Source organism: Myodes glareolus, chromosome 17 (genome assembly GCF_982192425.1).
Source record: "Myodes glareolus chromosome 17, mMyoGla1.1, whole genome shotgun sequence".
Lineage (NCBI taxonomy): Eukaryota > Metazoa > Chordata > Mammalia > Rodentia > Cricetidae > Myodes > Myodes glareolus.
The window spans coordinates 64,964,124-64,987,141 of NC_142042.1; the positions used below are offsets into that span (position 1 = coordinate 64,964,124).

The following is a 23,018-nucleotide window of genomic DNA, read 5'->3' on the forward strand; positions in this document are numbered from 1 at the left end:
TCTCACTTCAGTCATGTCAAATTACAAAATTACACACTGACCCGGAGTGTCAGTATAACACAGGGTCAGTTAACCATAGGTTCTTCTTATGAATATAGCCCACTCAGAAGGTACAAAGGGCTAAAGGGAAATAATGCAAAGGGATGACTTACATTGTGGCAGGACATGAGAGGGCAGGGTAGATCAGGGCATAGAGAGGTGATTAACATTAAAGACCTTTTGGAAAAGCCATATGGAAATCTACTACTCTGTTAGCTTACTAGAATATATATGAATATAAAATGTTCTAATGCATTTACCTTACAACTGGAAGGGGTGCAAAGCCACAGTAGATACCTCAAACTAACAAGTGCAGACCTCAGTAGCAGTACCACCTTAGCTCTTTTTAGTTTCTAGACAGTGAAGGCGATAGTCTGACTCCACTAGCTCACAGACTATTGCCTGTAACTTGTCTACCCTCCAAAACTTCATTGCTTTTCCTTAATGGCATCGTTTGCATTTTATGTAGTCCAGCTACTCCAGACAATAGGGCCTACTCTGGATTGTGGTCAACACAGCAAGGGTAACGTGGAAGAAAACTGCCATTCCTTCTCTCAGAAGCTAGCAGTTCCTAATAGCACCTCAGCTAGGGGGATTTCATACTTCCCTTCTCTTTCATGATGAGTTTTGGTCTGGTTTGAGTTTTCACATGGCTGTCCATGCTGTGTCAATTGTTATGAGTTCAAACACTTAATGGCCTGGTTATGTGAAGAAAACAGTTTCTACCTGTGGTTCTTATACCCCTTCTGCCAACTCCCCTGTGAGGGAAGGCTGAGAAAACACTAGTTTCTTACTCCCAGCACCATTTATCAGTTGCAGGTCTCTTTGTTAATTATATAGTATGAGGAGAAGCTTTTCAAATGGGGAATGAGAGATATATTGATTTGAGCACAGCAATAAATCATTAGGAATTGCTGTGTTGCTTTGTCATTTAGCAGAATAATAGTACTAGTTTTATTATCCACCAAGACCTGTCGTAACTAGATATAGATTCTCTCCCCCTTTACCAGTGCTAGGAATTCACTTTGTCTCACAGAGAATGTTAAATCCAATCAGAATGTGGTCAGTTGCTCCCTTATATTTATCTCACTATCACACCAGAGGGCATGTCTTATCAAGTGTAACTTGCAGTGTTCTGGTGTTCTGAACTGGTTGAGGTCAGAGAATACTTTCCACCTTCAGCAGTGTACACAGCACCTTCCACTATCATGAAGACTGACCCGTAGGATTGGAGTGTCTAGGTAAACACCTCCTAGATTTCTCCATGTTTTATGACTTAAGGATTGGAGTCTATTTCATGTGTGGGCTCCTAAGCTAAATCAGCATGTATATTATAAAGGTTTCTTGACTTCAGAATTTGGGTCTAAGAACATGTTACTTTGGAAAAGAGATTTCTCTTTTTTTCCACAGAGGATAAAAACCTGTAGGAAACTTCCAGACCAATGTGGTTTGATAGACGATGCACCCCTGAAACGTTGCCGTAAACACCCTCAAAAAATTACTTCACCCAACTGCAGTCTGAGATGAACCTAACACACAGCATACACATGAAAGGCCTTATTAACAGTGTCCCCAAACAGCAGGAAGCAGTATGGACAAATCTACACCCATATTCCCAAATATTGTTTATAATTATTTGTTTACATTTAAAGGGGGATATACTATAGATATGAATAATTTGAATTGGTATGGATCTTGGTTTATTGATACAAATTTAAAGTCAATTTTGTTATATGTATATTTCTTCTCTTGATTAAGGTATTTTGATTGTGTAATTCATTTTAAAAATGTAAAGTATAATTAAGAAATAATAGGTTAATAGATAGTTATCTATAATAGTCAAGATTATAGTCGTGTTAATTAGGTTTTCTAGATATACAGAGATATATTTCAACTAGTTAGGTATTTTCAAATCTTTCAGAGACCTTCCTTCAGAACATGGCATTTAAATGTTTTAAAAATTTAGGACTTTTCATGACAATGAGACATATATGCTTCTGGCAGCACAAAGTTACTTCAAAAGGATGATGAGGCATTGAAGAGAATCCTTATGGAGTTGGTTAGCCAAGAAACTGCTCTTGCCTGGACTGCTTCACTGGACATGCAGGACCCGCAGAAAATGACTGCTGAACTTGCCTAAAGGTGAGATGATCCTTTGGGGTTCCTGCGACATGAGCGAGTCTACAAGATATTCTACAGAATACAATTAAAAAAATGATTGGAAAACTGTCAATATAGGCAGAACTGTCTTTAAAATTTCCTGCTTTGTGGAAAAGTCTGCTGGATACTATGGCCCTGTAGGCCAAAGATGAATTCCCCAATGGTACAGATGAACATTGGGTGATCGTCCAGGCAGCAAGATGTCTCTGTCAATTCTAGAGTTTTGGAAGTTGCTTACAATGTACTTCCTGTTTACTTGGGTAATATTATATTTTTCTGGAGTCTTTGATAGAGTAAAAGAATTTATATTTGCAGTTATAATTTTCCTTAGTTATGATAAAAGATAAAGTAGATATAAATATTGTAACTGTAGTTCGTGCTTGATACTTGTTTTGTTATATGTAATTTTTCTATGTTAAAGTTAAAGCCTTCCTTTTTGTTTAAACAGAAAAGATGAAATGGTGTGGGATGTCCTTCCATCTATGTGTTGCTTTCATTAATGAATAAAGAAATGCCTTGGCTTGTTGATAGGGCAGAACTTAGGTATGTGGGGAAGATGAAACTGAATTCTGGGAGGAAGAAAGCAGAGTCAGAGAGACACCATGGAGCCTCCAGAGACAGAAGCTGGGAATTTTACCCAGTAAGCCACTGCCACATGGCAATATACAGATTAATAGAAATGGGTTAAATTAATATAAGAGTTAGTCAACAAAAAGTTAGAGCTAATGGGCCAAGCAGTGATTTAATTAACACAGTTTCTGTGTGGTTATTTCAGGGCTAAGCTAGCTGGGTGGCCAGGACAAACAAGTGGGGACTCCTTCTACAGAGGATGGTCACTACAACCATCTAATCTTCAACCCCATCAAAGGCATGAGAAGGGAGATAATATTACTTGAGTAGGCAAGAAGTGCTATCAAACAGGTTCCAAAATGTGCAGTAGATGACAAAGACAAAGCTGCCTGAGCAATCACCCAAGTCTCATTAGCAATGTTGAAGCAATCAACTTTGGCTAAGGCCTAGAGTAACTGACAGACCATTTTCAGAAGCAGGAAATTTTTCAGAACCATCTTACCCTGTCTAGGCAAGGTTTAATAGTCTTTTTCTTGTATCCTGCTTGTCCAGTCTGGACATCGTTCACTTTGTCAGTGGTCAAAGCATGTACAGTTACTGCCCAAAGACCAGATGTGCCAAGAAGAAAACAAACTCCACATGGAGTGTGTTTGGTGCTCAATACTCTCTTGGGAATAGATCCATGCTGCCAAGAGCAATCATGTCTCATGTCAACAGAATCCTAAGTTATTAAAATGCCATGTTCTACAGATCTTTGAAGTGGTTGAAGAGCACCTATTTATGTGGAATATAATTTCTATATATCATAAGAACTTGATTAGTCTAACTATAAGTATGACAAACCTGAGTGACTATCAACCTATAATACTTAATACCTATATAACTTAAAGATTAAGACTTCATATCAAAATATTAAACAATCTTTAAACACCTGTGCAGTACAGGAGAACAATGACCTCAAAATATAAACAGTGTATAAATATCTTGATCAGAAGTAGAAATATATAATGCAATATGATAAATATATTCTAAAATTGTATCAATATACAAAATGTCTTAAACAGAGGTAGAAACATGAATGTATACAACCTGACAAAATAACTTTGCATAGGTGGACAAATATTATAAACAGAAATAAGAGCATAGTCAATATAACAAATATAATTTGAATTTATATCAGTATACAAAAATCTATACCAATGTAAATTGTCTGTAAATAATACCTCATAAGTATTTACTCAATTACTCACTATTATTATTATTATTAGTGTGAGTAATAATACTACATATTATCGTAATTAATAATCTACCTATTACTCCATTCAGTTTTTCTTCTCTCTTTTATTTAAGATCTCTGGACATACATAATTTCCACCCCAACCCCAACACTATACGAGTAATAATCAACCCCTAAATGGTGTCCATAATCATGAGGACAAATGTTGCTGGGAGAGAGGATATTATCTTCCAGAATTGCTTCCAGTTATCATGGGGGTGATGTTCCTTCTATAGGATCCTGTCAAAGTAAAATGGTAATTAGATTTCGAGATAGCAGTTTTGTATAATTGCAAATGGTCTCTGAGTAGTCCATATGGTTTTTCTGAAGTTCTTATTTGGAATTTTGGCCAGAATGTTGTAATAAAGTACACCATTTCAGCAGCTAGTACCCAAAAACTGGTCTCAGAGTAGTGATATCCACATCATGATATCATATTAACCAGGTGGAGTCATTGTTGTGGGGCCCCATCTTCTTCCAGGAAGCTTAAGAGAATATTGCAGGAAAATCTGCTGTTCCTTGTTGAAAACTTAAACAGTATTCACATAGACATATATGCAATGAAATATACAATATAGACAAAGTGGTCATGAAGAAAAGTAAAATATTTCCTTAAAATCTACCTTCTTTCTATCCCATACCAGATGACTTCTGACATGAGACCAAAATTCTGAATTTTTCTTTTAACAACATGCTTTGGTTTAGAGAAGAATAGTCATCCTTCAACTCTAAAGCCTTCTCTTATTTTTAAGTAGAGATGTATACATGTCCAGATAATCAAATTTTACCATGCAGATGATACAGCATAAGTCAGATTTCTCGTTGCTTGGCAATCCTATCTGGATAGTTATCTTTTCATCTTTAGGCATCTAGATGACCAACGTCTCTCAACTCTTTGAAAATGAGTATTTTCCTGCAAAGATGAGAACAAAGCCCCGCCCCAAATCTTATGAGGTTTTCTTACCACCTGCATTATTGTCACTTCTGTGAATGAGATACCATTTCTCTTTCACAAGAGATTTCTCTTTTTCAAACTAAATCTTTATTAATTTTTATGGTGTCCATAGTTTTTCTTCTACTGTGGAAACAAGAGTGGAAACCCTTCCCTAACATAGCACATCTGCTGGTTTCCATTCTGAAGTCAACACATCCTTGGAATACACCAGCTGATTTAATTCAGAAGTTTTTTTTTATTATCCAATGTCTCACTGCTGCTGTTTCTTTCTCAGTAGCATTAAGAAAATTCAAGATTAATAAAGCATTATAAAATCTATTTCTGGAGTTATTTTCCATTCTTTTCTGTTTTTTAGCCTATCCTTTATAATTCAATTTGCTCTTTCTATATCTTCCTGACCTGTAAGATTGCTTGATATAATTGTAATTTGCTTTATATTACAATAAACAAAAAAGTTTCATTTTCTTAGACACATACACTGGACCATTGTCTGTATTTCTTTGTGCAGGTATACCCATGAGGGCCATAAATTCTAATAAATTGTGTTCTAATTTTCTGCAAACCCATCTTGTAACCTAGGTAATTGACAGAATCTCCTCTTTGTATTTTTACAGGAGCAATTCTTAATCTACATTTAGGCAATAATTTCTTTACTTCTTCAAGCATTCTTTCTAATGTATCTGCATTTGATTCAGATAACAAAATGTTATCCATGTAATGGTTAATTATAGACTTAGGAAATTGCTTGCATATTATTTCTAATGGTTGATTTACAGAGTATTGGTACAGGGTGGGGATATTGAGCATACCTGTGAAGGATATTCTACTGGTATATCCTAGTAGGCTGAGAATTATTATAAGTAGACACTGTGGAAGCAGATTTTCTGTTCTTTTCTTGTAAAGGCATAGTGAAGAAACTGCTTTTTAAATCAAAATACTATAAGAGGACATCCTTTTGGTAATAGAGAAGGCAGAGTAATTTCAGATTGTAGAAGGCTCATAGGTTAAATAACCTTGTTGACAGCTCTTAGATCTGTCACCGTTCTCCATTTTCCAGATTTATTTTTAACAATAAATGCAGGAGGCTTTCAAGGGCTGCTTGACTCTTATATATGATAAGCATCTGTTTGCTCCTGTACCAGCTGTTCTAAAGCATACAGGTTATCTTCTGTTAAAGGCCATTGCTTAATCCATATGGGTTTCCCAGTTAACTATTTTAAAGACAAGGCTGTTAGTACCTCTGAAGGTTTGTCAGATGTTTTGTGTTCTTTTACAGCCTGAATGGCTGGTGATCTTTGTTTCCAATATTTATAATATATTTCCCAGAAACATGAGTTTTGGGACTGAAGTGTGGAGGGCCGCAACCACATTCTCCATTGCTTCAAGGAACAAAGGTAGAGATTGACCTCTGTGACCCCAAGGTATGGCGGTACACGCCTTTAGTCCCAATGCCTGGGAGACAGAGACAGATTGACCTCTATGACCTCAAGGCATGGTAGTACACGCCTTTGGTCCCAATGCCTGGGAAACAGAGACAGGCAGATCTCTGTAAGTTCAAGGTGATGTAACACACGCCTTTAATCCCAGTGCATATGCTTATTAACTCTCTACCGCTGCGTCCCTGCCTACTCCCGAGGCATCATCTGGGATAATGGGCAATGGACCAATCCAAGAATGACACGTCAGAAGCGAGGACTGTTTCCTTTATAAGGGCTGGGTTCCCCTCATTCTGGGTCTCCACCATGTTGGCTGATGCTCGCTCTCCCAAGGGGCATTAAAGCTTTACTACAAAAGGATCCTAAGTGCCCCGTGTCGTTCTTGCTGGCGAGATGGTAGTGCGGGACACTGAAGGAATGTTAATCATGGTATTCCATTGCTGCAATAGGTCACAAAACCATAAATTTACTGCAATATTAGTTGCATGTGGCCTGAACCTTTCTTTCTGTCTTTATTGATCGATGAATTCAATCCACCTCGTGCTTTGTTTCACTTGAGATAATTCCTAGAAATTGAATATCTTCCTTTTGAAGAGGCCAGTCTGGATAGGATACCAAGATTCCTTAGTAATGATACTCACATCCACTCCTGTGTCTAGTAATCCCTCAATTTCAATGTCATTTATATGCTTTGGTCTTTAATCATTTGTAAAAGTCTGCCAAAATATGTTTTCTACTTCCTACTAGAGTTTTTTTCATCCTTCATGTCTATTCCATCATCCAGAGCAATATGGTTTTATACAGTAGGCATTAGATTGTTTAATTTTCCTGGTGAACATGTTTTTCACAGTAACTCAGATCCTTGTTTATTATGTGTGCCTGCAAAAGGGTTCCCAAGGAGTTTTCTGGTGTTATTGGGTTCCTTTATCTGTCTTTTGTCGACCTACATTCATTGGTCCAATGTCAACATTTGACACACTTCTATCATACACCAGAAGGCTGAGTCCTCCTATTCTTTCCATTCCTAGAGGAAACATTATTCCTAGAAATTCTTTGTTTACAGTCTTTTCTTAGATGTCCTATTGGTGTAGGAAGTCCTTCTGACTATGTGTTCCTTTCATTGGTTGAATAAAGAAACTGTCTTGGCCTTTTGATAGGGCAGCACTTAGGTAGGTGGAGTAGACAGAATGGAATGCTGGGAGGAAGAAGGGCAGAGTCAAGACACCATGAAGCTCCTGCCAGAGACTGATGCTAGTTAGAATATTTCCAGGGAAGCCATGACCTCGTGGTGATACACAGATTCGTGGAAATGGATTGGATCAGGATGTGAAAGTTGGCCCAGAAGAGGCTATATATAATGGGCCAGGAAGTGTTTAAATGAATACAGTTTCTGTGTGATTATTTCAGGGGTTAAGCTAGTGGGGTGGCCGGGACCAAAAACAGGTTCTCTCTCCTGTAACATCCTATTGTACTACAACTAAAACATTTGACATTTTGGTATCTCCTCATACCATGGGAAATTGCTTCTTCTACCCAAGCCTCAGTTCTGTACTCAAATGTTTCAATATACATTGTATGCAAGATCCATTCATCTGTGAGTGCTGATCTGATCTTCAAAGGTCCAATGATCTTCTTACATTATAAACTGGCATTTTCAAAAGCCAATGATTCAAGAGTACATATCTATTTTTGTGGTCTGTCACTCCTACTTGTACAGCCTTAGTTCATCTTTGTAAGAAGTCACTAATGGGTTCTCTCTGGCCCTGTTTAACTCTAATAAATGACTCAGTTCTCTCCTGGTTCCTGAATCCTGTCCCATGTATTTAAAACTGCTGTACTACACAGGGAGAATGTGCATTCATCATAGTTAACCTGTTCCTGAGGGTCATAGTAATGACCCTAGCCAAGAATTTGATCTTGGGAAGTTTCTAATTTTTTTGCTTTCTCCTGTTGTTCTAAAGTTTCTGCCTCTTCTCTTAAATAACACTTCCAAAGCAGCTGATGTTCATCTTCTAGGACCACTGAGATTAACTGAAGTCAATCGTGTGGGTCGCCTTATTGCTTGAAGCCCACATTATTACCATTTCCTTGACAAAAGGTGCATGTAGTTCATAAAAACTATTGCTTGCTTAATTTCTTTTAGATAGCTCATATGTTCCCATGTATATTTTTTTACTACCTTAGGATACTTAATGCCAGATGGTCTTTCTCAAGATTACTTGATATGCAGTTAAAACTCTGTGTAAGTCATCATGGGGTCTAACACGTAGTGATGAGGTTAAATTCTGTCTTTGTACCTCCTGTCCCTGCTCATCAGTTTCAATAAATTCCTCCATCTTTTCAATTCTTTTTGCTACTGCCTTTTGTAAAGTCTGGATCTCCTGTCCAGTGTTCTGTTCTAATGCCCTCAGTGAGGATTACAAGGTATGAAACTTGTCCAGCTAAGAAAACATCTTATCTTTGAACTTAATTTTCATTGTGTACATATTACCTCCATGGAGAGATATCTTATCTGTTAAACTATGATAACTTTTGAACAGATTCTGATTACTGAATTCAACAGCACAAATTGTCTCAGATAATTCTGTCAAATTGATGCTGTCTCTCTCCATAGTATTGATCTTCTCAACTAGCTCTCCATTATTAGTCTGAAAAGACTGTATTATTTCTAAATGTGCTTCATTCTTGCTCATATTATCAAACAATTTTTAATGAGATAATATGGAAAAACAACACTAATTCCTAGAATTAAATAAAGGAATATAGAAGGAAAATCACATAAACCTTGTTGAATACCATTCATAGTATAAGCAAAATAATTATTGAACACCTGGATAGTTATGTTATCAGTAATTTTTGCAGTTTGTCAGATCTTACCTGTCATAAGGCAATTAAAATTAGAGTAAGTGTAACTATCGTTATTAGCTACCAGGTGTTGCAGATGCAGACGCATGGCCAAGAGATAGTAGCAGCAGCAAACAGCATATGTTGCTTACTTCGGTATTGAAAAACATGCTTTGTTTAACAAATTAAGAGTGGTTATTAATGTGAACAAATGATTGCAAGAGTTGAGGTCCAGGATAAAAAGAAAACCCAAAGTTTTCCATCAATACAAATTGCAGACTGTGTGCACCATGGCCATCACAGGCAGCAGCATGTGTGCTGGCATGTAAAACACAGAGTGGCAGCGTGTGAGTTGAAATCCAGGGAGTGCTGAGGAGCAGCCTGCTGCATCTGAGTGCTGACTAGAGCTCCGGGTAGGAGAGTCATTGCCCAATGCACCATATGGTTCTTGGACTGACCCCAAACTGTGTGAACTGGTCCCCACATTTGGGCACCAGATGATGATGGAAGTTACAAAATAATTCCACACTAGTTCAGAATTACATATGATAAAGGGTTATTTATCTGGGGTAGACTCACAGATCATAGTTCTCTTCATGAACAGGAAACAGGAAAAAATCTAGCAAATAGAAGCAAGAGCTGAAAATAAAAGTGCAAACGCATGCTTTACAGCTGCATTTGTAGTATCAGAGACCACACCCAAGTGGGCCGGTATCTTAAAGGCTACTGCCTGAAGAAGGTGAAGGAGCTCCCACAGCACAGGGTGAAATGGTTCGTTTGGCTTACATGTCCAGATCGCAGTTCAACTGTGATAAAAGCCAGAGCAAGAGCTCAAACAGGGCAGGAAACTGGTGGCAGGAGCTGTGGCAGGAGCTAAGGCAGGGGCCGTGGAGGGGTGCTACTCAATGGTTTGCTCCACATGGTATGTTTAGCCTACTTTCCTTTCTTACAGAAAGCAGGACCACCAACCCAGGGATGGCACCACTAACAGTGGGCTGAGCCCTCTCCTTTCCATCACTGTTTTGGAAAATGATCTACATGCTAGCCTCAGCCTGATCTTATGGGGTTGTTTCCTCCTCTCAGATGACTTTAGTTTCTAGCCAGCACAAGAGTAGAGGACCTTTTATCACACCCACTGCCTTAAATGTGGTCTTTTTTATGTGCTTAACACAAAGACTCAAAATCTCTCACACTTGATTTACATGAAAAGTTTCTGAGACCACACAACAACTGCAATTTCTATGAGAACACAAAGCAACGAATCTTTCACAAACAGCAGGGGTGGGGAGATGGAGACCATCAAAATTACACTATTTTCTGACACCTAGGAACACATATCAACTATTGATTTTTTTGAGATTTTAATAATGAATCATAATTGCATAAAAGCTGACAGAATTGATTAACACTTTAGTATTTCTACAATTCCTGACTGCGTTTATCTCATATATTTACTGTACATATCATACACTATTACAAAAAAACTATTCTTGGCAATATTATGTATTATATTTTTATATACATATATAACATTATAAAGTATACATATCATATAAATCATATGAAACATTAATATTCATTTAAGGATATTGTTGACTATTTGAACATTTATTCAACACCATCAAAACATTCAAAGTATAATAAAATATATTTCAGCATGATAAAAACTTCATTTTTCAGTATTCTTAAAAGAATAGGACATGATTACAGAAATTTTCTAAAAGTAGCTTTGTTTTCTAGATTCTGTCAGTTATAGTCTCCATGTGAATGTCCATCAGCAGATGATTACCTTAAACAGTAATATAAATTGTATAGACTCTTTTCACAATTTAAAAAATGAAACCGTCCAATTTTTAATAAATAAATACAGCAAGATGAAAAGTTAACTCCCGTAGTCAGGAAGAGAAGACAAATTTGTATAATTTCACTCATATTTTGACACTAAGAAGTTGACATCACAAAGATTAACAGGAAAATAATGGTTTCCATGGCAAATTGTGGGAGAGAGATGGATGTGGAAAGTCTTCTGAGAGGGCGCTAAGCTACAGTTGGATGCAAAAATAAGACCCATTGTGTATTTTACATTGTGAAATGTCTACAAGACAAATTTTAAATATTTTCACTGTAAAAGATGGAAAGTATTTTAGCTGAGATATGTAATGATCTTGGGTTGACTATTTAGCCATGTTTGCATGCATCATGGTACCCCTGATTATCTACAGTATAATAAAAATTATGCTCACAGATTGAAAGGGGATCTTCAATTAAGAGATTTCAGGTGTCTATTTCGATATTTTTTAAGACTTTACATACAATGCTATCAACACAGAGGCGAAAGAGTGAAAAAATGATACTCCAAACAAGTGGAATCAGAAAGCATTCTCAAGTAGGTGACCAACATCTGCAACAGAAACACAGAGGATCTAAGGAGTCAGTGCTGGTAACTAAAGGAAACAAGCCTCTCAGAAGTCACAGCTGCAAGTGTGTGTACTGAGTGCTGGCTCACAAAATTTCATTAAATGAGCACTGGTAGATAGGAAGAAAGATTCACCAAGTATAAGAATAAGTCTCTTGTATATACCACTGCCAATCATAGATAATATTCCAGATTAAAACACAAAGGAGCAAAAACAAAACACTTCAGAATTCAACCAGTCTCACTTATGTAATAGACATATACAGAACAAACTACACAGCAACTAGAAATTGCATGGCCTTCTCAGGATCCCTCATAATTTCCCTAAGATATAACATATTTAAGGACATAGAGCAAAACCTACATAAAATTAATACCTTCCATGTTATATCATTGATGTGGGAGTCCCCTCTATATGCTGTGAATAACCATTGGTTAACAAAGAAACTGCTTTGAGCATATAGCAGAGCAGAGTAGAACATAGCTAGGTGGAGAAAACTAAACTGAATGCTGGGGAAAGGAAGCAGAGTCAGGGAGAAGCCATGGAGTCCCCACTGGAGACAAACATGCCAGAACCTTGTCAGTGGGCCACGAGACTTATGGTAAAATATAAAATAATGGAAATTGGTTAATTTAGGATTTAAAAGCTAGCCATTAAGAAGCTAGAGCTAACAGACCAAGCAGTGATTTAATTAATACAGTTTCTCTGTGGTTATTTTGGGAGTCTGGGCAGACAGAAAACAAACAAGCGGCTACCTACTACAAATTATTCTATAATGGAAACCACAGACACCAACAGGAAGATGAATAATTTTAAGTCCATAAACACTTTGGGATTGAACAATTCACTTTTAAATTATTAAAAATCAAGGTTACCAATAAAACTTTAAGTTCCTAGACTTGAACTTACTAGAACACATGAGATATAGCACAGGGAGCTTATTGCAAGATATGTCTATGGCATCCAACAAGGTATTAATATCTAAGACAAACAGAGGAGAACAAAAAACTCAAATGCCTGGAGAAATGACTCACTGGGTAAGACCATTTTACTGCTAATGTAGAGCATCCAAATTCACCTCTCAGCATGGACATCTACCAGATAGCAACTGGAATCTGGTACCCTCTTATGGCCTCCTTAGGAACTGCACTAACATGCCTGAAACCATACAGAGACACATACAGATACACATAATTAATGGAAAAATAGGGACGTATGACCAATTAGGGAAGAGAGAGGGAGGACAATAAAGAAGGAAAAGGAAGGACAACAGAGAAACAACACCAAGGATTTTATTAACCATCAAGCGAGCATATTAGTTTGTACTGCACACAGTATATATACACTTACTCTGTGTGTGTGTGTGTGTGTGTGTGTGTGTGTGTGTGTGTGTGTGTGTGTGTGTATGCATGTGCGTGTTTGTTCGGGGGTGATACACTAAGGACACAAGAATCTCATGTCTCCAGCCATATCTGAAAGGAAAGCCTTGAGCCGGTGCAGGACACAGTGGCTGCAAGGGATCCTGGTGCTGATTCACTTGAGCCCCTTGCTCCTCCCTGTCCATCCAATGCAGCAATGGAGAAAATCCATGCAATCATATTTCTGTGGGACAGATGAGAGATGAGGACTTGGCAGAGTTTCAGTTCCCTTTTCAGAATAGCTGCTGCCCATAGCTCTGCTGGATTCTCGGGCATGAGCTCCAATAAGATGCTCTGCAGACTGAGCAGCTCAAAGAGCCAGGATTCATTTCTCACAGCTCCAAAGGACACGCATGTGAGAGCATGCTTTAGATGCTCTCCTCTGCGGTGTGGCCCAGACATGGCCATCTTTCCTTTGTACCTCTCTTGAGTGTCCCATGTCTCTCTGTGCCTTACCTTTCTCAGGAGGAGACCAGTTCAGCAGGATGAGGACCTGCCCATGTGACATCAGGTTACATTAGTCTACGCCCTAAAGACCACACCTCTAAGTACGGGTGCTTTCTAGAGTTCTAGGGAATAGAACCTCAACATTCAAAATTCTGAGACACACATTGTGTGATAACACAAGAAATGTCCTTAATTTAAAGTCCAATTTTCAGAACAAGCTAAAGAAAATATGGAGTCCATGATTTGATGACATTTTTGCAAAAAAGTACTATTCCCTATGCTGTGCCAGCTGCTCTACGCTTCTCTCAGTGGGAGAAAACTACAAGAGATGTGTAGATTGGAACCCGACGTGAGTTGCCTGTGCTTGTATTCGTACTTGTAAAGAATCTTTCTTCATCTTTATAACCACATACATAATTATTTAAGTTCAAGCCATGTAAAAAAATAAATTTTGCTAAAGATCTGCCAAGTTCATGTCAGTGCCAGAAACTCTATAAAAGTTTCTTTTGTAATAAAAGTCATTTGTTGGCATCAGAACCTCGATCACTGGGTGTTTCCTTGAGCATCAACAGCAATGTCCTAATCAATGGATTCAGCTGCACACCTTCAGCGGGGTCGAATTTCACAAATCTTCCCAAATATTTATTTATGCTGCTAACTAATGGTCCTTTTGTGGTTACAATTCAATTAAAAATAAAGCTGTCTTCGGAGTCAGATCATGACTCTCTCCTTCTCTAAACACACCCATGTATGTTAAAGGAAAAGTTCAAAATCTCTGTCTGCTTCAAACTTTAGTCTAAAACAGGTAACAAGAAACCAAATTTTTGTGCCCTGGATGTATTTAATAGATTGTGGTCCTTTAACCTATTGGAGATCTGCTGCTTGTGATCATAAAACTGTGAAGTTTTCTGCAGTGAGCCATGTTCATTCCCAGCAGTGACCTTGGAACTCTCCAAAAACATGATGGTGCCCTGGAATGACAAACATATCTGGATTGAGGTAAAACCACTAAAATGACACACACTACTCAAAGATAACTTCAGACTGCAAATTTCTCAGGGCAACTTCATAGCCATTAACTGAGATGATCCAACCTCATAAACCATCCCAGTCAGGACTGCAGATAAGCCCTGCACTTTCCCACCACACAGAGACTGCACAACAGCCAGTTCTCCCAGGAATTGACCATTATCTCTAATTTCTCAGGGTTCCCTAAGATATAGGGATGATGGGATAAGTGTATAGATTATTAAATTTACATTTAAACTAAAAGAAACTACTAGTTTCAAATATTTTACTTTGGTATGGATTTTTGTATATTGACACAAGTTTAAGATGACCATATACTATATGCAATTCATTTAAAATTGTAACATAAAATTCTAGTCCTTAAAAGCTATTATTAAAACTGTTTATTATAATTACAAAATGCAAGTTAGTAGTTAGTCATCTTTAAAAATAAACCTTGCAGTCATGTTAGGTATCTTTCCAAGGTTAAACAGATATATTTTTGATAGATAGGTAGATAGATAGATAGATAGATAGATAGAATATAAACGCCTCAGATATTTACAGAATATGGCATTTAAGATGTTTCAGTAACATAAAGCTTTTCATAACAATGAGACACTTCTACTACTAGCAGCACCAATATACTTCAAAAAAGGATGGTGGATATCGAGAACCCTCCATATAGAGCACACTTCCAATGCCGCAAAGCCATTTGGGCAAGAAACTGTCCTTACCTTGACTGATGACCATATGCTGTCTACTGTCGACATTCAGTACACAAAGGTGCCAGACTTCTGAACTTCATGAAGACAAGGTAGGCCAGCCATGTAAAATTCCTGCTTCACAGAGAAGTCTGTCAGATATTCTAGGCATGTGGACCAGGGAAGGATGCACCAACATTACAGAAAAAAACTTGGGGTATTGTCCAGGTAGCCAGCTGTCTCTGTCATTTCTATAGTTTTAGAAGTTGTTGACTCTACACTTCCTGTTTACAAAGGTAATATTTTATCTTTCTTGAATGTCTGATGCAGGATAAAGACTACATAGTTATACCATTTTCTTTGCTACCAAATTCAGAAAAGAAACTTACAAAAGAGTCGTAAAGTTTATAAGGTTGAGAGACATAAAAGCTTGAGTTGTTTAAGAAAATATTTTAAGATGTAAAAGGATATTTTAAGTTAGTATTACAAGCTATGATAGAAAGTGATTTAGGTATAAAACTTTTGATTTATGAAGATATGATAGATAATAGAGTAATTTTCATTAATTTGCCAAATATAAATGCAATGGATATGGTGAATGTAATTCTTACCTAATGATTGTATTTATTACATATGGTTTTATGTGCTAAGAGTTAAAACTTTTCCTTTTTATTTAGACAAAATGGGGGAAATATTGAGAATATTTGATCACACTCTGACACTCCAAGACTGTGTTAATAAAGTGTACTGTGAGTCAGGCGGCAGAACTAGCTACCAGTTGGCAAAATTATCCACAGAGAGTACAGAGGACTTAGGAGTCCAGTAGAAAGGCACAGAATGGAGTAGGGAGAGACCTGGAGATTTTTACCTTTTGCTTCTATCCATTTGGGTCTAGGTGCTACATTCACGGCTGTCACGCCAGTGTAGCAGAAATGCTGACTGGATGGGCAGGTGTTGCCGGAGGATTGGTATCTGTGCTTCTCGGAGCTGTGTCCCAGGTGATCCCTTGGCAATCAGCTGTGATATAATGCCACCTGAGTTGCCATTTGTACTGACTCGACTTGGAGCCATATGTCTGTCTTTTCCCTTCTCTGTGTGTTCTTTGTGATCCCTACATATTGCTAACAGATCAGACTATCCCAGGCAGTTGCGGATACAAACAAGACTGCAGAGGACATTTTCGAACTCTGCCCCACCATTCATTAAAGCCTTAAAAGAAGTAGCCAGTTCTGGGAATTGACAGGGTCATCATTAGGATAATTCCTAGATGATGTGGAACAAAAGGAGTTAATTTTACTAGGAAAAACCTTAGAAACCTTCTACAGGAAAACAGTATTAGGCATTTACGTGTGATTTAACAGGAGGCCTATGCAGCCTTCCTTATGGCCAGAAAACCTAGGCTAATTACAACATCTGACCCTGAGAGTTGGAAAGGGAAGAGAGTTGAGATTTATGGTATGAGATGAGTTTCAGACAAGTTTGAGATCATAGAATTTCCTAGCAGAAAACTTTCCCAGGAAGATAGTAGCCTTCTTTTTTCTCACCCAGACACGCAAGGTCACTTAGCTAAACCCGGCCAGCCACCTGGTATAAGCTGATAAAGATGGCCTAACTTAAGAACAGTGGCCTCTCTAAAAACAAGAAAAAGGGCTGACTTAACAGAATATGAGGGAGCAAAAGTCCTTGTACTCATGCCAAAGCATCTTCAAAGATTCTCTTTGTAAAACTGTTTTGTGCTGATCTTTTCTATTTTATAATCTGATGATGTATGCTTTTACCAAGTTCTTTGTTTGTAAAAATATAAAACCCTCACACTGAAAGAATAAAGTTGCAGCAGCATGTCTCAATCACATTGAGAATGACTGTCTGTCAATTTCCTGACCGTACCCTGATTACTCCTGTTCTTCGTCCTGTTTTCCCCCACGGTCTGAGTGGCTCCCCTGAGCCGGTCCGTGGCATCTAGGAAGTGTGCATAGGAGATCAACTGGTATCTCCTCTGCCATTTATTTGCTCTATAAGGTTTTTACCCTAATATCTGACTCCCAAGTCTTGTTGGTGAGAGAACAATTAAGAAACTATAACATCAAACCTTCAATATTATCCTGTCTTTAATTCCATCTATTCTCAAAGAAATGAAAGAAAAGCCAAACTACACAATTTCTCATTGTACTTCACTTCGAATTTTTTGACTGCTAACATTCATTCTGTGGTCATCAAATTGACTCTATGCAAATTATATTCAACACATGAGAAGACCATAAAGACCAACCACCAAAAAATCAGATTTACAAGTTGTCATAAGTAGTTCAGTACATGAAAAGAAAGTGTGCTCCAGGCAGGCATCCAAGGATGTCTTTAGAGGACTGCTTGATGGAGGGCAGGGTCAACAATTTACTAAACAAAATGCCAATCAAACATAGCTGTCTGTTACAAAGAAGGGTATGGCCTACTCTTGGACACCATTGCTTTTGAGGTTTGTGACTCAGAGACCATTCCTTCCCGCACAAGTTCAGTAATTGCTGGCAGCTGGGGAAATAGATGCATCTTCTAACTGGTTTTGAAAACTGTATTTCCTCTTTGACTATATTGTTACATTCTGTTCTTCATCTTTACTGGTGATAAAAAATTGTCAGTTTCAGCTGTGTGTCATTTTGTAGAATGCAGACATAACTACCCCCATTATTGCATTTATTATAAAATTAGTTAGATTGCTAGAAGGAAAAAGTCAGAAGAAATCTCATTTATAATCCTATATCCTTCTCTGGCAAGTCTTAGCAGGTTATTTCTATTCCCTGGGTGTATGAGCTTTTCCAGAACAAAGGAAATATTTAAAAGCACCTGCCTCATATAATGACAGATATTAGCCTCATTAAGCAATCTATTCTCCATGTGTGAGCCTGACAGTTTCCAGAGTTGACCTGTGTGCCCTGCATCATGGGTTCTTTCCTCTTACCACTGACACAGCAGTACTGCCCTCTCATGAGACAGTGTGATTGCTGAGTGGCTCTCAGGCCGTTCAGCTTTTGTCTCCTCACCCACAGAGAGGTATCCTTGTACTCTTTAATATTTACAATGATTGCATTAATTGTCTCTTGAAGAAAACATGGAATATCAAACAAAAATAACAAAGATTCATCAAAGTTGGCTTACACAGATAATAACTCTGTGGTGTTTTATGAGGCCCTATGCTGCCAGGAACATGTGTATATGATTCAGAGTAAGGCTAAGGGACAGAGAGCTTCAGAAAAGGAAAAAATTTCAGATGAGTGGTACAGAGATATGTAGTTACACAGTTGTTACTACAGCTCTATGTCATTCTTTGTACAAATACTTACCCAAATTTGGGAAAGAGTATTTTTAATATCTTTTCCCACACAGGGTAACACTGTTTTTATCAATAAGATCCCTACCTTATGATTCCTCACCAGGGATTTCCTAGACTGAGACGTGCTGTGCCTCTGAGCTGAGTGATTTAGTAGCAGTCCCCCATTGAAGACATGCTCTCAGTACATATGCAGGCCTTGTGCTTCCCTAGCCCTTCTGCCTTCTTTCAGTCAGGGGCCTGGTTGGAAATAGCACAGGTGATGTTTAAAGTTATGTTTCTCGAGCTTCCTTGACTGGAAAAAGCAATTGTGAAGGATCCTGGGAAGAGGCTTTCTACTTAGAGGGGAAAAAATAGAATGAAGAAGACAAAACAGAGAGTTTAACTGGCCCCATTATGCTCCATTATGCCCCATTATGCACACTGACACAGAATCAACATCAGTGAAACATGTCAGCTTCCTGTGACTGTCAGTGCTTCTGACAGTAAGGAAGGGTTTAGCCAAGACTGCTCTTGTCCATGTCCCTAGAGGGAAAGAGTCATCAATTCAGCACCTGAGGGCAGAGGCTGACCAACACATGACCAGAGGATGATTCACAAAGATTAGTACCCATATTACCAGTCAGGCCAGTAAGAGACTTATTACTCTCCATATTTGCATATCAATCATAAAGGATCATCTTAGTCCACGCCTGACCTCTGCTGTGTCAATTATGGCATTGCCAACTGAGTTGGGAAATCAGTGTCTGTTACATTCAGGTTCTTCCTTTGAATATACTCCACTTAGAAGGGTATAAAGTGTTAAAGGGAAGTAATGCAAAGAGAAGACATGCTTTGTGATGCTACATGGGAGGGCAGGGTAGATCAGGGCATATAGAGAAGGATGCTTATCATTAAATGTCTTTCAAAATAGCCATATGCCCTATGTAAATCTACTACACTGAAAGCTTACTAAGATATACATATATAAAATGTTTTAATGGAATTACCTTACTGCTGCATATGGTGCAATATCTCAAGTAGATACCTCATATTAACAAATGCAAAACTCATTAGCACTCACAGCTTACCTCTCTTTAGTTGTTAGCCAGTGGGTTATCATAGACTGAATCCATGACCTTACACACTATTGCCTGTAATTTGTCCACACTACAGAATAACATGCTAAGACTCCATTTCTACAGACACCAATGCTTAAGACAGACAACATGGAGAAATCTAAGAGGTGCTCGCGAGCACTTCATCCCTACTATCCAGCCCTCATGATATTGGAGGTGATATGAACATTGCTAAAGGAGAAAAGTACTCACAAGGCTCACACAGCTCTGAACAATGCAACCTACAACAATGACTGCCTTGACAAGATACGACCACTGGTGTGACAGTGGCACAAGCGAAGGGGTGCAACCAACCACTTTCTGTTTGGATTTAAGATTCTTCTCCATGAGACAAAGTGCATACCTAGCACCATTAAAGGGGAGAGACAGGAGTTTCCACAAGTAAAATTAGCAAGAAAATGTTCAACATATTTAGCTGTTAGAGAACAGAAAACCAAGCCTCCACCAGAAGACCAGTCTATCCGTGTAGGGATGAGGACCATTAAAATAATAACAAATCCTGGCAGAGGAGTGGAGGAAAAAGAACACAAGCTCTAGAGTTGAGAGAGGAGACTAACCCATCAAATATGGAAATCTGTATGAAGTTTCCTCCAAAGAAATAGCACTAAAGCAAAACGGTCATATGACACAGCACCATCACTTGGGTTTTTATAAAAGAAGTTAAATACAGTATAGAATAGAGATGCCTGCATGTCCTTCTATATTGCAGAACTATTCCTAACATCAAGGTAAAGAAATCAGTCCATCTGCACACCAGGACGGATAAAAATATGCGGCACTTATGTGGACTGGAGTAATGATCAGTCATATAAAACAATGATATCATGTCCTCTGCAGGTAAGAAAATGAAAAAGCATAACAGCATGTTCAGGGAAATAAATCCAGGCTTAAATACCAGGTTGTCACCAATGTTTCAAATACTGAAGGAGGAAAAGATGACAAGGGTAAGTTGATGTAGATGTGTAACTATTACATAGGATGAAGGGGGAAGTGGGGAGAAAATACATGGGGTGTGGGGAATATGTGTGATAAGTGACACATGCATATCTGAATACCACAGGATCGTCTTAAAATGGCATGTGCTAACAGGCAACTTGTATCTAAGCAAAATTAAATTCTTTTTCCCAAGCAAACAAACACTAAGCAATTTTTGTTATAACCCAAAATACAGTCAAAAACTGCTTACATCAAGATAACCGGGGCATCAAAGAATAAAAGTAATGTAACTGGAGAATGTCTGGAAGGTCATAGAGTCAGTTTTAGAAGAAAAAAAAAGAACTCATGAGTACTAACAGCCATATTGTACTTTATTCAGGAAATAAAGCCATAGTGACAACACAAACAAAGAGACTGAGAGTTTTGGAAACATCCTCTGAGTGCACAGGGTGGAAAGAGGCTGCTCATCACTGAGCATTTGGGACAATGAGCCAGTGAGCAAGGACCATTCTCAGCCTCTCCTTATAGCAGAAAAACAATCTCAGGAGAATGCCCTCCCTATCAGGGGTCATCACAGGCACATGGAGGGTGAAGGCTGGAGACGATTCTTCTGCATCCATGGCAGGCTTTGAAGCAAAGACGGAAGTGTTTCTATGGAAAAATGGGAGAAAGATTTTCTCCTCTTCTCTTGGTCCTGGTGACTGCTGAAGCACTCAGTTGCTCTTGGGTGGGCACTTCTGCTGGCAGGGTGGAGGAGGTTGCACAGGAGGGCATTTCTGCTGGCATGGCTGAGGGGGGCATGGCTCAGGGCACTGTGGAGGAGGACAAGGCTCTGGGCACTTCGGGGGAGAACAAGGCTCTGGGCACTTTGGAGGAGGACAAGGCTCTGGGCACTTTGGAGGAGGACAAGGCTCAGGGCACTTTGGAGGAGGACAAGGCTCTGGGAACTTTGTGGGTGGGCACACAGGAGGAGGCTGGCAGGGCTGCTTGCACTGCTGTTCTTGGAAAGACATCGTGCTGAAGTCTCAGGATCTGAAAGACGTTACATGACCGTGTTAGGGGATGAACCACAAAGAGAGAAGAGACAGAGACATGGAACATCACATCCCTTTCTCTGTCCACACATGCACATATCCCCAACTCCTGTTTTAGGACAGCCTGGCTTTTCCTTGTCTTTCAGCGATCCATGGCACTAGCTTTGGGAAGTAACCTTCATTTCATGACTTATTCCAGGAAATAAGTACATTATTTGAGCAAAACAAGTAAGGCTCCTTTCACACTGAAATTCATTTGAGACAGACAGCCTCAAGTTCTGGAACCCTGAGCAGTCTGAGAACACATTCCTGTCTCCCTTGTCACTTCTGACATCTCAGCACCTTCTCTGGGGTTGTAAAATAAAGGACAGCTCAGGAAAGTCCCAGATTCTGATATCTGTTAAAGTATAGGGCTCTGAAAAGGACACCAAGCAATGCATATGAAAGAGAAAAATACTCTGTTCAACCACTGGCTTAATAAAAGGAAAAGCCACCTTTCACAGTGGGCCTTGTATCCATTGCTGTATCTCTGATTGCCAAGTTGTTGCTGTTCATCCCATGAAGACAACTGGACTCCTCACACTTAGTCCCTCAAAACTGACTGCAGCACATAAGCAGACCATAAAGATAAACCAACCCAAGGAACACTCACCAAGTTCTCCAAACTCGGGGTCCAGGACTTGTCCACCAGGAGTCTGCAGTCACACAGTCAAGGGCCTCTTTATAGGACCGGCTGCCCCGCCCATTGGGAGTAGAGCTGTTATTGAGGGCAGGTCCAAGAATTTCCCAACCAAAATGCAAATCCATGTATGACTGTCCTGACTGGGACTCCACAAATAGGAAATATCCTGTTCCTGGACACCATCACTATAGAGCCCTGTGACTCAGTGGGCCCTCCTGTCTGCTGTTGGTAAGACATCATGCTGAAATCTCAGGATCTGAAAGACACTATGTGACATTTGTCACAAGAGGTGATTCCCCACAAAGGAAGAAACTTAAGTTTATGAAATAGCACATCTCTTCCTCAATCCCTATTCCTGCTCCAGACTTCCTGAATTTCCTAAATTTTTGTTCCATTAAGCCTAGAAAAAGCAACATTTTTCTTCACATTTTCTGTAAGAAAGCATCTTTCTTCCAAAGGACAGAATACTGACACTTGCAGAGAACATCATCTTCAGGAAGGCACTGTGAAGTTTAAGTTGTCTCCCTGATGACATTAACCTCTGCCCTTGTGATATCCAGAAATTTGACCAGATTATAAAACAACACCCAGATCAATTCATGACTCTAGAACCTCCTAAAAAGAAGACCAAAGGAGTTCAGAAAAGAGAAAA

The 23,018-nt window shown here is 38.8% G+C and overlaps 1 long non-coding RNA gene across 1 annotated transcript; it reads right to left on the reverse strand.

The window, feature by feature from the left end:
- Positions 1-21,000: 21,000 nt before the first annotated feature.
- On the reverse strand, positions 21,001-22,464 carry LOC125414662 (uncharacterized). Its single transcript, XR_014997829.1, has 2 exons — positions 22,337-22,464; positions 21,001-21,682 (listed from the first exon to the last, which is right to left on the reverse strand). It is a non-coding gene; the product is annotated as an uncharacterized LOC125414662 (long non-coding RNA).
- Between the last annotated feature and the right edge of the window lie 554 nt (positions 22,465-23,018).